At 35.3% G+C, this 17,295-nt stretch overlaps 1 pseudogene; it reads right to left on the bottom strand.

Moving 5' to 3' along the window:
- Positions 1 to 3,748: 3,748 nt before the first annotated feature.
- LOC140532233 (serine/threonine-protein phosphatase 2A regulatory subunit B'' subunit beta pseudogene) overlaps positions 3,749 to 17,295 on the bottom strand; it is a 125,888-nt pseudogene continuing 112,341 nt past the window's right edge.

The following is a 17,295-nucleotide window of genomic DNA, read 5'->3' as shown; positions in this document are numbered from 1 at the left end:
TAGAATGGTGCACTGAAATTAACAAAATGAAATGTAATGGTGGTAAAGGTAGCTCACTGGACTTCATTTAAAAGAAAAATCAGTTGTACAACTATGGAATAGGGGTGATATGACAAGGAAATAACCCTTAGGGAAAGAATGAGTTTGAGTATATGGAAAATTCGATAGAAGATAATGGTGTGATGTAGCAGCCTGAACAGATGGTATAATTTTGTTATTTGTTGTTCAGTCATTTCAGTTGTGTCTGACTCTTCGTGACCCTATTTGGAGTTTTCTTGGCAAAGATGGTGGAGTGATTTGCCATTTCCTTCTCTAGCTTATTTTGCAGACAAGGAAACTGAGGCAAACAGGGTAAAGTAACTTGCTCAGAGTCACACAACTGGTAAGTGTCTGAGACCATATTTGAACTCAGGTCTTCCTGAGTTGAGGTCTGACACTCTATACACTGTACCACTTGACTTCCCCCAATAAAATCTTAGATTGCTTCAATGGGATCACAGACCTAGATCAGAAAAAGGGTGGCTAAGCGGGGCAAGGGTCATAGAGCTGGGACACATTTGAGATGGGATTTGAACCCTGTATTTCTGTGTTTACAGTCCAGTACTCTTGTCACTATGCCATGGTGGCTAGGGAAGAGAGTGACACCAAATCTGGAAGATGTTGCCCACTTCTGGACACAGAATATAGGTCAGCAACTGGTAATCTTAGTAAGTGACGTGGGGCACTCAAAGATTGAGTGATTTGTCCATGATCACATAGTTAGCGTATGTCAGTGGTGGAGCCTGAATCCAGGTTTTCATGACTTCAAAATCATTCCTCTTTCCAGAATGAGAGGTCCAAAAACATTTATTAAAAACCTACTAGGTTTCAGGCACTGTACAAAGTGCTGGGGATACGAAGATAGACAAAAGGCAGCTCATATCCATGAGAAGTTTATACTCTAATGGGGGAGATAACATACAAAACTAAACTGAAGAGCAGGCAAATGTGGATGTGCTATGGATGATGACTTCTGCATTCAGAATGCTAAGCGTGGGGAGGTGAGAATTAGAGTGCTGAATCCATCTTGCAGAATGATGAGTTTCTGGAGATCATGATCCCATTTTACAGATAAGGAAAATGAAAAGTGAAGAGGCTTGCTTTAAACCATAATGTAGTCAGACTAGATGGCTGCTAAGGTCCTTTCTAATTCTATTTGGGTTCTATGTGGAATCTGTTTTTATTCTAATTCTCTTTCCAATCTCCAAGCCCAAACAAAAGAAGAAATGCAAAGTTGACAGTAGCTGTCTGTAATCTGGATTTACTGCTAGCAGTCCTGAGGCATGCTATGTGTCATGCTACCAAAGTTTTAAAAAAATAATTGAATAGTTTCGGCAGAGTCATAAACATTTACTGGCATTAACATAGTGTGTTTTTTTTTTCAAATTCCATATTTTTAAGTAAAACTGATGAGCTAAAATAATCTCTCAAAATTCAGGCTTATGTTAATATAGGGCAAATGAAGAACCATCTTAGAAGGTGAGTTACAGCATCCAGAGCGGATTCCAATTATACAATACTTAGTGAAAGCAAATAATCACAGCTTCCTCACTAAGCTCTTTGCAATATTACTAGAATTGAATTGGAACTGATCTGTAAACAGAAGATTGAATCAACCCGATGTTACTTATAGAAGTCAACTAGACAGAACAATGGACAGAGTACTGGGTCTAGTCAGGAAAATTTCAGTTCAAATTTTTCCTTAGAGACTTATTAGCTATATGAACTTGGGCTAGTCACTTAACCTCTAAATACCTCAGTTTCCCCAACTGTCAAGTGGAATTAATAATAGGTTATTGTAAGGATCAAATAGGACAATAATTTTAAAGTGCTCAGCACAATGCCTGGCACGTAGCAAACTCTATATTAGTGGTATTTGTTATTATTACATCAGTAGTAGACATCAGAGACAAAAATAAAATGGAATGTAGGGGATTTTGCCTCAAGATACTGACGATGAGGAAGGCACACTCCATCCCACTATTCTTGTGCCTTAAAGTCCTCCTTTTCCCTCTCAATTTGGCCCCTGTATCAGTGTGATCACTCATACATCACCTCATTCTAAGCCATTACTTATTTAAGTAGGAGTTCATAACTTCAGGTCAGTGAACAAGTATTGTAAAATATACATATTTTTATAACTATTTCAACATAATTGATTTCTTCATAAACCTATTTTATGCTTTTTATTTACACACTTTTAGATTTAATTTTATCTTTTACATTTAAGTAGATTATTCTGAGAAAGCCATAGGATTCAGCTGAAGGGTTCCATGACACACAGAAACTGGTGGAGCACCCCAGCCTGAGGGCAAATGTTCTGTCATTTTTGTACCTCTTTTCTGGTGCCTTCATTCCCCCATTTCTGTACTCACTTACTTGTTGCTTCCCTTTTCTTTTAGAGACTGGCAGGTCAGAGGTCACTGGGGTGCAATGTCTTTGGGGGACTATATGCTACTCCCCCAGGAAGACAACATCCTTACAGGGACAACTGGTCCATCACCTCCAAATCTCTAGATAAATTTACCCTCAGTATCAGAATACCTAATATCAGCTCTGATAGGCATTACAAAATTATTATTATTGTTATTTTTTAAATCTTTAACGGCTTTATTTGAGAATATAAACATGATTTTTAAACATTTTAAACTGATCTACAAAGCAAACAAAAGTAATTTTCCATCTTTTTCTACATTTTACAAGAAAACATTCCAATGAGCTTGTTGAATACATCTATACCCAAATTCTTTGCATACTGTTACGTACATTTCAAGGTGCTGCAACCTTATGATTTATGAAACTGAAGCAAAGATCTCTCATCCATTACACACTCCCTTACTATAGAGATAGACAGGTGAAGTGGCAGAATTTCAAGCTGTTGTGACACTTTTGTTTATATATTTATGGAATGTGTCAATAACTAACCTTTCAAGAGGAAGAAATAGAAGACTTAAATGCCACAACATATTAGTGCATATCACAGATCAAGAAACATTAACATGTTTTTAAAAAGCCAAGAAAAAAAATCCCTACTCTAGAGAGTAAAAATATCTAGCTAGAATATCAAGTATAAATATAAACCAACTTCAAATATTAAGGAGTACTTTTATGATATACATCAATAAGGTAAATCTGATTTGTGGAACTGCATAAACAGGAGGGGAAAACCAATTTTTAGAAACTTAAATGTTTCCTGTGTGTGCCAGGATACCTAATTTTCAAATTAAAGTATATCAATGACAGCTTTTAAAAAATAAAAATACCCCCATGCTTTTTCTTTTTGTCAGATGTATATTATTTATTTTTCCCCTTTAGGAGCAAAAGCACCAGAAATATTGAATAAAGAGCCCCTTACTCCTGGGTCATGGGTAGTTTTTCACAGCTCCAGGGTGTCCATGTATTAGCTGGAAAGCACGGCACATGCTTATTTTGTAAGATACCAGAGGCTTTAGAGAACACAAAATTATTCCAGCTAAGGAAATATGTACCATCTATAAATAAATATCTATTTTATAAGGCTGGATATTGGATTAATACAAAATTGTCATTCCATAAAAATGCACTTCATTTTCTCTAAAAGGTGTTTATATAATATTTTCTGACACAAAAAAACCCCCCAAAACCAAAAAAACAAAACTACTGCTGTCTGGAAACAAAGCCACTGATCATTTCTGTTAAAGCAAACCTACTGTAGTCTTTCTGTACTGGGTCATAATCGTATCTCCACATCATCTTCATACTCATCCAAATCTGCACCACCTGGAGGCAAAAACATTTCAAAGAAGGGTCTTTTATCTACCTGAAATTTTAATGCATTGGCCTTCTGATCTAGAGGATTAACCATCATTCCATTGGTTACCAACTGCTTCTTCAGCTACTAGAACATTATATTTCTCAGCAGCATATTTCTCTGGGTCAGAGAGCTCTTAGCTTTCACTTTCAGATCTCTAACTACAGAAATCTGATTTTTTCTGTTCATGGTCAAGACATTTCTTAATGTTGAAAAAAGTATCAGCAAATTGTTAATTTACATTTCTGTAAATCATGGAGTGTGTTCTTTCCTTCACATTGTGGTTTCACAAGATCTAACATCTGACAAGGATGATCTTCAAATGGTAGAGATTCAATGGCCATGTTATCCAGTTTTGGGTACTGTTCTTCATAGAAATACTCCAGTTCATACATTGATTAAACTCCATCTCCATCAAGACCCATGCAGCAGAACCAATATTTAATACTGGTTGGAGTTTGTTTAGTCTTTTTTAGATATCAAAAACCAGACAAAATCAGCTTAGCTTATTTTCCCTTCTTTCTGTACCATTCTGCCCCTTGTCACAGCTCCTAAGAATATTCTCTCAATCATTCTACTGGATACAGTGTGGTCATTATGTCAAGCTAAATCCATTGGATCAATAAAGAAATCATAATCAATGTCTAGTTCCAATAATTTACAATAAATGGCATAACAATGTTCAGAGGAGAAGCACTCTGTCAAATCGTTAATATCAGTTTCCTTTTCCAATAGTGCAACATTCTGAAAAAAAAAGTCTGCTTTTTCTCAGCTCAATACAAGTGATTTTGCCAGACCAGAACCTATTTACTGTATTAAAAATCTGTTGTATAACTGTGGTAATATGCTGAGAATGAAATTCAGATTCTTCTTTTAAAAAATGATAAGCCAGGATGAGTATTCAGTACATCGTGTAACAATGGACTGAAACTGGGGCAGCTAGGTGGCAAGGCAAATAGAGCACTGATCCTGGAGTCAGGAGGACCTGAGTTCAAATCTGGTCTCAAACTCTTGCACTTACTAGCTGTGTGACCTTAGGCAAGTCACTAAATCCTGATTACCAGCCTCTCTCTTCCAAAAAAAAATTAAATGGAGTCTTGCCAAATCAAATAGTTGCATCCAGGATTCAGTAAAAGAAGACTTAACTTTGCAGCATCATCATGTAAATTTTGATGAATTTTTCTCTGCATTGCAATAAACTTAAGAATGGACATACATCCAGTTCACTTTCCCTAGCACTATAGAACAATGGCCCTTTACAGTAAATCAGACATCCACATCTCTTCACAACTTTACCTACATCTTCTAAAATAGCTTTCTCATTTGGAAACTGAGAAAAAAAGTCTTCTCTATCTTGATCATTATAGCACCTATGTTCACCTTTTTTCTTGGACATGTTCTAGGAAAATATAATATTGGAATGCTGTGGCTCACTGATGATGGTAGAGGCTCTTCTTTTTCCCAACTACTCTTGTCAGAAGACCATCTACAACAGATGTCTCCATTGCATTTCCTTTCTCCTTAACTCTTTGCGGTCTAGATTCCAACCTATCATTCCGCTGAAACTGCTCTTTCCAAAGTTGCTAATAACACTGTAAAGAGAGGGGGTGGAGCCAAGATGGCAGAGTAACAGCACTCACTTTCTGGAATGCTGCCCCCAAGCCTGGCCAAATACCTGTAAAAAATGTCTCTAAATAAATTCTGGTGCCGTAAAACTCACAGAATGATGGAGTGAAGCAAATCTCCTATCCAAGACAGCCTGGAAAGTGGCAAAAAGTGTCTATTGCCATGAAGGGACATGGTACAGTCAAGTATGGCCTGCACCAACATAGATGGGACATGAGCAGGCCTTGCAGAGACTGAATATCTTATACCTCTGGCAATTTCCAGACTTCAGGACCCCAAAACACCTAGGACAAATTGGAAGGTCAGTGAAAAAAGTTGGTGGGATCAGTGTGGGACAGTAGAGTAATCTGGCCACAGACCCAGGGCAGTAGAAGGGTAAAGGGGTAGAGGAAGCTGCAGTAGCCACAACAGCAGCAGGGTCAGAGACAGTGACTGTTTCTGGAGCTCCAGGCCCACAGACTGTGGCGGAATAAAGTGGCTGACAGTACCCCCCCCTCCACAACCCCACTGGAAGCAAAGATCCACCTTGACAAAGAGCTCAAAAGTCAAGCAAATGGCTGAGGAAAAGGGGAAAAATTGAAAAAAATAATCACACTATAGAATCTTACTTTGGTGACAAGGAAGATCGAAACATGGAAACAGAAGCCAACAAAGTCAAAGTGCCTCCATCCAAAGCCTCCAAGAAAAATATGAAGAGCTCATAGAAGAGCTCAAGAAGGATTTTGAAAATGTAATAAGAGAAGCAGAGCAAAAATTGGGAAGAGAAATGAGAGTGATGCAAGAAAATTATGAAAAACAAGTCAACTGCTTGCTAAAGGAGACCCCAAAAAATACTGAAAAAAAATAACACTGGAAAAAATAGACTAATCCAAATGACAAAAGAGATCCAAAAAACCACTGAGGAAAAGATGCCCTAAAAAACAGAACTGGCCAGATGGAAAAGAAGATCAAAAGCTCACTGAATATAATAATTCTTTAAAGGTTAGAATGGAGCAGATGGAAGCTAATGACTTTATGAAAAATCAAGAAATTGTAAAACAAAACCAAAGGAATGAAAAAATAGCAGACAATGTGAAATATCTCATTGGAAAAATAACTGACCTGGAAAATAGATCCAGGAGAGACAATTTAAAAATTGTGAGAATACCTGAAAGCCACGATCAGACAAAGAGCTTAGACATCATCTTTCAGGAAATTATCAAGAAAAACTGCCCTGATATTCTAGAACCAGAGTGTAAAAATATATTGAAAAAATTCACCAATCACCTCCTGAAAGAGATCTCAAAAAGAAAACTCATAGGAATATTGTAGTCAAATTCCAGATCTCTCAGGTCAAGAAGAAAGTATTGCAAGTAGCCAGAAAGTAACAATTCTAGTATTGCTGAAATACAATCAGGATAACACAAGATCTAGCAGCTTCTATATTAAGGGTATGCAGGACATAGAATATGACATTCTAGAAGTCAAAGGAACTAGGATTAAAACTAATAATCACCTATCCAGAAAAACAGAGCATAATACTTCAGGAGGAAAAAATGGTCATTCAATTAAATAGAGAACTTTCAAGCATTTTTGATGAAAAGACCAGAACTGAATAGAAAATCTGATTTTCAAACACAAGAATCAAGAGAAGCATGAAAAGGTAAACAGGAAAGAGAAATCACAAGGGACTTACTAAAGTTGAACTGTATACATTCCTACATGGAAAGATAATATTTGTAACTCTTGAAACTTTTCTCATTATCTGGGTAGTTGGAGGGATTAAACACACACACACACACACACACACACACACACACACAGAAACACATATAAGGAGAGAGAGAGAAAGACAGAGAGAGATTTAGAGAGAGACAAAGCACAGGGTGAGTTGAATAGGAAGGAATGATATCTAAAAAAAAAAAAATAAGGAGTGAGAGAGGAATGTATTGGGAGGGGAAAGGGAGAAATGGAATGGGGCAAATTATCTCTCATAAAAGAGGCAAGAAAAAGCTTTTTCAATGGAGGGGAAAAAGGGGGAGGTGTAAGGGAAAAAATGAATCTTCCATCACATTTGGCTTAAGGAGGGAATAACATGCACACTCTTTGCTATGAAAATCTATCTTCCACTACAGAAAAGTAAGGAGGAGGTAAGTGGTGTGAGGGAGATGATAGAAGGGAGGGAAATGTGAGAAGTGAATAATTAGAAGTAAACACTTTTGGGGAAGGACAAGGTCAAAACAGAGAATAGAATAAACAGGGGACAGATAGGATGGAGGGAAATATAGGTAGTCACTCACAACATGACTATTCTGGAAGTCTTTTGCATAACTGTACATATGTAGCCTTTATTGAATTACTTACCTTCACATTGGGGTTGTGTTGAGAGGGAGGAAGGGAGAGAAATGGAACTCAAAGTTTTAGGGACAAATGTTGAGAATTGTTTTTGCATGTAGTTGGGAAATAAGAAATACAGGTAATGGAGTATAGAAATCTATCTTGCCCTACAAGAAAAGAGTGAAAATGTGGATAAGGGAAGGAAGGAGTGTGAGATAATAGAGAGCAGATTGGGGGAAAGGGTATTCAGAATGCATGGTGTTCTGGGATAGGGGGAGATGAGAGATGGGAAGAAAATTTGGAAATCAAAATCTTGTGAAAATGAATGTTGAAAACTAAAATAAATATATTTAAAAATTTTAAAAAGTTAAAAAAAAGACATTAGAACACTCCATATTGCTTTTTACATACTCTTTTATCCAGCAACACTTGTTTCCTTACTATTCCTACATTTTAATGTTTCTGCACATAGTGGCCTAGAGCATAGAGTTCTGGGCATGGAGGCAGGAAGGCCTGAGTTTAAATCTGGCCTCAGATGTATTAGCTTTGTGACCCTGAACAAGTCACTTAACCCTGTTTGCCTCACTTTCTTCATTGGTAAAATAAACTGGAAAAGAAAATCGCGTACTACTCTAGTATCTCTATCAAGAAAACTCTGAGGTCACAAAGAGTCAGACATGACTGAAGAACAACCAAACAGCATGCTGTGTTCTTCATTAGATTCTGAATTCCTTCAGAACGTTCTATATCCCTGGTTCTTAACAATGCTTTTTTTTCAAATGTCCTTTCTCTTTTAATCTTCTCCTAGTGAGTTTAATTGATAATATGAAGAAAAGCTGATAGTCTATAAACTTGTTTTATATCCTGCACCTTAGCTGAGGTTATTTTTTTTTTTTACTTTTTAGTTAACTGTAGTATTCTCTAATCATATCATCTGCAAGAGAGATAGTTTTGTTTCTTCTTTGCCTATATAGACTCTCTCAATTTCTTTTTCTTCTCTTACTTTTTTGCTATTTTCACTAAATATAGCAACTATATAACTACATCAAATAGTGATGCCAGTGGATATTTTCACTTTATCTCCATCATATTTTAAGGATTCTAGTTTACCTCTATTACATATAATGCTAGCTCTTAGAATTATATCCTTACCATTGACCATATTAAGGAAAGGTCCGTTCATTTTTATAGTTTCTAGTGTTTTTGTTGTTGTTCATTGAAAAAAGCTGTCATTTTATTAAAAGCTATTGATAAAATCATTTGTTTTTCTTATTCATATGGTCATTATATTCACAGTTTTCTTAACATTGAACCACTTTGCATAACTGACACAAATTAAACCTAGTCGTAATGCATAATCTTGGTGTTGTGTTGCTATAGTTGCTTCACTAAAATTTTTTTACACCAAAATTGGGAAACAAGGAATAATTTACCTGTCAGATCTATGGAAAAGGGAAGAATTTATGATGAAACAAAAGATAGAGAACATTATGAAATGCAAAATGGATAATTTTGATTGCATTAAATTGAAAAGGGTTTGCATAAACAAAACAAATGTAACCAAGATGAGAAGGAAAGCAGAAAGGTGGGGGAAATTTTTATAGCTAGTCTTTCTGATAAAGGCCTCATTTCTCAAATATATAAAGAACTAAGTTAAATTTATAAGAATACAAGTCATTCGCCAAATGGTCAAAGGATATGAACAGGTAATTTTCAGTAAATAAATCAAAGTTATCATGTGAAAAAAATGCTCTAAATAGCTACTGATTATAGAATTGCAAATTAAACATCTCTGAGGTATCACCTCACATATATCAGATGGGCTAATATGAGAAAAAAAAAGGAAAATGGTAAATGTTGGAGAAGATGTGGGAAAATTGGAACATTGAGGCCTTGTTGGTGGAGTTGTGAAGTGATCCAACCATTCTGCAGACCAATTTGGAACTCTGTCCAAAGGACAATAAAACTGTGAATAACCTTTGATCCACCATTACCACTACTAGTTCTTGTGTCACAAAGAAATCATGAGAAAGGGAAAAGGTCCCATATGTACACAAATATCTATAACAACTCTTTTTCTGGTAGCAAAGTTTCAGAAATTGAGGGGATGCCAATTAATTGGGGAAAACCTGAACAATTTGTGATATATGAATGTAATTGAATACCATTGTTCTATAAGAAATAATGGTCAGGCCTCTTTCAGAAAAACCTGCAAAGACTTACACGAGCTGATGCTGAGTGAAGTAAGCAGGATTAGGAGAATATTTTACACAGTAACAACATTATGTTATGATTAGCTATGGTAGACCTAGCTCTTCTCAGCAATAAAATGATCTAAGAGAATTCCAAGACTCATAATAGAAAATCCTATCCACACTATGCCCAAAGGGCTATAAAAATATTATACCCTTTGACAAAACAATACAGCTTCAAAGGCTATATCCCAAAGAGATCACAAAAATGGGAAAAGGACCCACATGTGCAACAATATTTATAGCAGCTTTTTGTGGTGGCCAAGAACTGGAAATCAAGAGAATGCTCATCAACTGGGGAATGGCTGAACAAATTGTGGTATATGAATGTAATGGAATACTACCATGCTATAAGAAATGATGAATAGGCAGATTTCAGAAAAAACAAAACTTAGAAGGACTCAAATGAACTGATGCTGAGTGAAATGAACAGAACCAGGCACAGTGTGCGAGGGCTGATTTTGATGGACTTAGATCTTCTCAGCAATGCAAGGACCTAAAATATTTCCAAAAGACTCATGATGGAAAATGCCATTTACATTCAGAGAAAGAGGTATGAGGTCAGAATGCAGAATGAAATCTACTATTTTCTCCTTTGTTACATTTTGTTTTGTTTTGTTCTTTTCATTCTTTCTCCCATTTGCTACAGTTCTTCTATGCAACATGATTAATGTGAAAATGTGTTTGATTGGAATGTATGCACAGAGCCCATGTACAATTTCATGTTGTCAGGGAGGGAAGGAAGAGGAAGGGGGAAAAATTTTAAAGCTTATGGAAATGAATGTTGAAAACTGAAAATAAATAAATTAATAAATGTGGAGAAAAAAAAGAAAAGAAAATGCTATCCACATTCAGACAAAGAATTATGGGGTATGAATGCAGATTGAAAGTCTTTTTTTTTGTTCTATTTTGTTTTTCTTTCTCATGGTTTTTACCTTTTGTTCTGATTCTTTTGTTTTTACAACATGACTAATGTGAAAATATGTTTAATGTGATTGTATATGTATAACTTATATAAGAATGTTTATTGTCTTGAAAAAGTGTGAGGAGAGAGGAGGGAGTGAAAAATTTGGAATTCAAAATCTTGTAAAGATGAATGTTGAAAACTATCTTTACATGTAATTGGAAAAAATAAAATACTATTAAGTGGAAAAAAAACACTAAAACTTAAAATTCATTAGAGACATCGTTCAATAGTTTTCCTTCTTTGTTTTTACTCTCCCTGGTTTAGTTATCCAAGTGTGGGAGAGAAGACAGCTTATCAAACAGCAGGTCCACATAGCTGTTGGTTTTGACCTCATTGTCATATTTCTGTGAAATCTGGATAAGCTACCAGCATCATGCCAGGAAACTGAATCGCTTCTACTTGATTTGTCTTAGGAAGACTCTGAAGTCATCTGGCAAAATAAAGTATCAGACACTGAGGTCCTTTCTCAAGACAAACTGCCAAACATTCAAACTCTGCACAACTCCGATGTTGTTTAAGGCCAAAAGTACATTTGCCTAAAAGACTGTTTTGTGGAGAATTCACGCAAGAAAATGTCTTACATGGTGGTCAGAAGAAGTGATACAAGTACACTCTCAAGGTCTCTCTGGTGAACTTTGGAATTGATTATGTGACCTGGGAGACACTAGTAAGAAGCTGCGTAGCATAACACGCCGACTTCAAAGAAAGTTTTCTGTTATATGAGCAAAGCAGAGTTGCAGAAGCTCAAAAAAAAATGTTGAAATGTGCAAATTCAGACATCTTCTCTGCAAATGCTCATATGGAATATTTATGCCTGACCTGTGGTAAAACTGTCCAAGCTCATATTCGTCTGATCGGCTGTGTTGAATACACTGTACCTTGAGTCCAACATAGTGTTGTCTTTTGGTCCTCTTCAGGAATGAGACAACAGTAAAACCAATACATCAAAATGTCTAGGCTTATGGTAGATTGTGAGGGATAGTATTAGGAATACTTTAATAGGTGCTGAAGGTATTTCAGCTTTCTGTTGCTTTCTCTCTTTTGTCATTCCTCCCCCCATTCACACCTCACCACAGATCATTGGATTTCTCCCATGCCTGGACATCTTTTACAACTTTCAGGAACTTTGATATTTTTAAATACACCAAATGGTATCTTCCTTCAAAAGCAGGAGGGTAAACAGGACTGGGCTACAATATCAGATTTTACCAGAAAGTACTACTAGCTTAACTTTACCAAGCTCCTTATGTGTAACTACAGGGTTTTCTAGCGTATATGGGTTTATGTGTTTTGTGCCCACATGAGTCTGTCTAGATGTGGATCACTGGGAGGCAAGAATAAATGTTTCTAGGGTCTCCTCCACCCTTCTCCCAGGGAGATTTTTTTTCACAGCATGAAGGGAAGCAGGGAAGAAATTAGGGTCACAGGCTAGACATTTTCCTCTCCTCAGGCAGAGGACATATAGAACTAGAATTATATCTATTTGTACCCCTAAATATTTTTTTAAGTTCAAGCTAGTTCCTTATCACTATCCCTTAATGAAGGAGTTCCTAAAGATACACACACACACACACACACACACACACACGCACGCACATACATACACACACACATATATACATATATGGACACACACACACACACACACACACATATATATATATATATATAGCCTGACTCCCAATTCCAAAGTGAACCTACATAATAAATATCAAATAAATCAATTTATCCAATCTAACAAATGTAAATCAGAGAAGCTTTATAGAGAAGAATATATACCAAACAATGGATGTGAGCTTTCCCATTGGAAGCAAAATTATAAGTTACAAATGTAGTAAATTGGGTATAGGGACATAATCAAGGTTCTGGCTCCTCTACATGTACACTTCTTCCAAAAGTCATTCTTTCCTTTAGTATCAAGCATCTGCAACTCTGGATCTTCTGTCTCAAAGCTTACCATGCTCTCATCAACTCCACCTGTTATGGAGGGGTAGAACATTTAGCATCAATCTCCACCAATGAGAGGAGTCCCATATAAATGTACATTGAAGTGTGAGTTACAGATATGAATCAGTGTCCTGCTATTTCTTCAGCAAATTAAAAATTCCCTAATGCAATTTTATTTATACAAAAGGATAACTATTTAAACCAACCATTACTTCTTGGGGCTGTTTGATAAATAGTCACTTTAGCCACAGTTTATTATAATCTGGACCTCTAAATAGTAGGACAGGAACAGGAGAACTATAACTAGCAAGTTTTGTTTTGTTTTTTAACCTGTAACAGGGACGAAGATCGGAGGAGAAAGCTCACCTGGAGTTAAGCTCCTATGGGGCGAAGCATGACTTGAGAGAAGGTCACTAACATCTTAGGGGGCTGGATAAGGCATAAGAAAAAGTCATTATGGAAACTCTGAATCGTGTTATTTTCATTTTCTGGCCACAAAAGTGGACGAGAGGAAGAGAAAATATATCCCAGATCAAATCCTCCATTAGGGATGACCCTGAAGAGTTCATAGATGGGGGAGAATGTTACCTTCATTGTGCTGTTTGCATCTCCTAAATTTTTGTCAAGGAGTGACATTAGGTGAGATTAAGTAAAATTACCCTAAATGGGTTAGAGATATGGAGGGATGAGAGAACAGTGATTATTCATACCTAGGTAAAGAGTGAATCAAGTGAAGTCAATGTGCATTTGTCCTGCCAAAGAGGGCCATGTGAATCCCCAGTTCCAGAAGCCAGGCTCTGGCTGCCTGGAAAGCAAAGAGGTAAGTTTTACCTGGCATAAAAATGACTGTTTATATTACTTAAACTGCTTTTCAAGTGGCATCTGGACTAATCTCTAATATCCCAAATGTCTCTTTTCTGATGCTTCAATGAGTTGTCTCTTTGGTCAGATTTATCTTGGCTTCTTCTGTATGGGCATGATTGAAGTGGGCACAGATAGTCTCAGCTCATGTGGTGTTCCACCTAATTCCAGATGTTTATTTGAGACTGTAAGACACTGGTATTGCTTGTCAAAATGGCCAGATGTCAGGGAACTGCAGAGGGAGAATGAGAGGAGATCATTACCCCACTGACAACTGAAAATCTGTAGGGTGTAATGAGAAGAACCCTGAATGAGGCAATAAGGGAGTGAAGGTCTCTAAAACTCTGCCTCTAATTTGCTGTTTGATCTTGGGTAATTCAAATAAATTCTCTGGACTTCAATTTCTTCAAATGCAATTGCAAAAAGCTTGGCCTACATTACTTTTTAGATCTCTGTACTTTTTTTTCTCCCTGGGATTTCCTTTTTATAAATAAAAGATCACTTAAATGGCTAGTTCTCGCTTTGCTCAAAACACACATTCATCAAAATTAGTATCTCTGAGCTAGAATCAGAGCATCAGATTGCATTCTGGGCCTCTATGCAAAATTCATTGACAAATTCCTTTATTCTTTGTTGTTTAAAAGTGACTTAAAACAGAAGAGGTACTTGAGTCTGGGTAGGAAAGACATTTCTTAAATCATAGGCTTCTTTAGGGTAGAAAATATACAATTTTTACAATAATATTTAGTGATGTCTAGAACCAGTTCGTACTGGCTGGGGAGAGCAATTTTTAAATTTTCAATGTGAGCATTTAAATCTGAGATATCAACAAATACTATAAATCAGGGCTTGATTTGCTGTCTTACTGATTGTCTAGACACAAGAAAATTATAAGAATGCATATTAAACATGAACATATGTCTTGTGTACATTTTGAGAGTTGATTGTTAAATGTATACACATTTTTAAAATAGAATTTTTAAAATAGTTTTTAAAAAGATGATTGAAGATGATTGAAAAAGATGATTCATCTAACATGAACATGAGGTTCACCATCATCATCATCATGGGTCTTCTCTCAATAATTTCTAGTTTATCAAACTCATTCCTAAAATTCAATGCCTACATAAGTATAATGCTCTACATATGATAGAATTAGAATACAGAGGGACTATTGCTTCCTTATTCTTGGGCACAATACCTCTATTAATGTATCCTAAGAATGCATTAACTTTCTTGGTAGGGATATTCCAACACTGACTCATCTTAAATTTTCTGTCCTTCAAATCCCCAATTCTTTTCCAACCATTATATAGTCATATATCCCCTACCTTGTAATTGTGAGATGATTTTTTTACTTCAAGTTTATAATTTTATGTTTATCTCAAATAAATTCCATCATATTTCATTGGATAGTGTTCTAGCCTATAAAGACTTTTTAAAAAATCTTGACTTTTTCTTGCAATGTTTTTAGCTATCCTCTATTAGTTTCACACCATCTATAAATTTGTTAATATGTCATCAATGACTTTATCCAAGTCTTGGATAAAAATGTTTGACAGCACAGATCCAAACACAGATCTCTGGTGCATTCCACTGAAAGTTTCTTCCAGCTTGATATTAAACAATTAATGGTGACTCTAATTCCAACTTAACATATTCATTTATTTAGGTTAGTCAAGAGATTTGAGAACTGTTTCTAATTCTCATATCAAATATGTCACCTTTGAATCTCTGTTTCTTCCTTTGTAAAATTAAGATTTCCAAGTTCTCTGCCACTTCTGAAATATTATAGTATATGTATTTTAAAATTTATTTTATTTTAAATTTATGGAATAAAACAAGCATTTTCATAACATAGTATAATTTTAAAGGGATGATTGCATTTCAAACTGCAGATCTATTTTGTACCACTTGCTGTTCCTTTTATCATGTAAATTATCATGGAATTTCTTTTTTTTTTCTTTTTCCCTCTTCTCCTCCACTCTATAGATGGCTACCATTAGACAAATATTATGTATATATGTACATATTTATGTATATGTAAAATCATTGTAGATATACTTTCTGTCTTTCTTCTTATGTCCTTTGTAGTTAATTTGAACATTTATAATAGTCAAGATGACATATTTATTCAAATATCGCTATTACTACATAGTATATATCTTAAGGACATTTGTGGAATATCCTAAGGAGGGTTAATGAAGTATTCATTGCCAACTTTCAACCCTTAACTTAAATTAGTTCATTAGGTGACCTAGTAGGGTCCTAAGGAAATGGGATAGTGGCTAAATAATTTCTACAGGGTCACACAATCCTAGAGTCAGAAGGAACCTTGGAGGTCATCCACCCAAATGCCTATCGAACTCAATAATTGTACCTGCAATATTCCTGCCACTTAGTCACCTAATCTCTTCCCAGGTTTTTCTGAAATCATCCCCTTCATCATTTCTAACAGCAAAAAAGGAATCAATGCATTCATTGACCACAACCAATTCATCCATCCTCTCAGTTTCTAAACCTTTGTCATCACAAAAGAGCTGCTTATAAATATTTTTTGTATACACACACACACATATGTGTGTGTGTGTGTGTGTGTGTTATCTTTTTATCCTTTTTCTTTGATCTCTTTGGGGCATAGACCTAATAGCAATATTATTGAGTCAAAGAATATGCCCATTTGAGCTATTCAATTTCTTTGTCTAAGGTAAGGTTGTCATTATTCTATTTCTTATTTCATTCATCTGGGTAATCTATGTTTTTATAAATATTTATCCATTTCACTCAGATCATCAGTTTTATTGGTATGGAATCGGGCAAAAAATAGTTCCTAATAATTTTCTCTACATCTACTTCATTGACTGTGAATTAATCTTTTTTTTTCTCACTTTATATAAATGATTTGGTTTTATTATTTCTTTTTAAAAAACAAACTGACAAATATTTCTTATATTTTAAAAAGACTAGCTCTCTGTTTTATTCATTTTTTAAAACAAATTCAGCTTTGCTAATCTTTACTTTGATTTCCAGGATTTCTATTTTGATGTTAGTGTAAAATTTTTTAATATGTTATTTTTTGGTGTTTTAGTTGTATGCCTAGCTCATTCATCTGCTCTTTCTTTCTTTCTGTTTTTCTTACTTTCTCTTTGATGTAAGAATTTAGAGGTTAAAATTTTTTCTTAAGTACTGATTGAATTACATCCCCAAATTTTAGCATATTATCTCATTGTTATAATTATCTCTAATGAAAGTATTGATTCTTTTTATGATTTGTTCTTTGACTTATCTGTTTTATAATATTAAGTTATTTAATATCCAATTCCTTTTTATCTATACTTCAAGAGCCCTTTAATGGTCAGAAAAAGATACATTTCAATATTTCTGCTTTCTTTCATTTATTTGTTATAATTTTATGCCTCAACACATGGTCGATTTTCGTGAAGGTGTCATGCACAGCTGAGAAGTAGGTATGTTCCTTTTTATTGCCATTCAATATT

The sequence above is a fragment of the Notamacropus eugenii genome, chromosome 3 (genome assembly GCF_028372415.1).
Source record: "Notamacropus eugenii isolate mMacEug1 chromosome 3, mMacEug1.pri_v2, whole genome shotgun sequence".
Classification (NCBI taxonomy): Eukaryota; Metazoa; Chordata; class Mammalia; order Diprotodontia; family Macropodidae; genus Notamacropus; species Notamacropus eugenii.
This window is presented reverse-complemented; position numbering and strand designations above follow the sequence as displayed.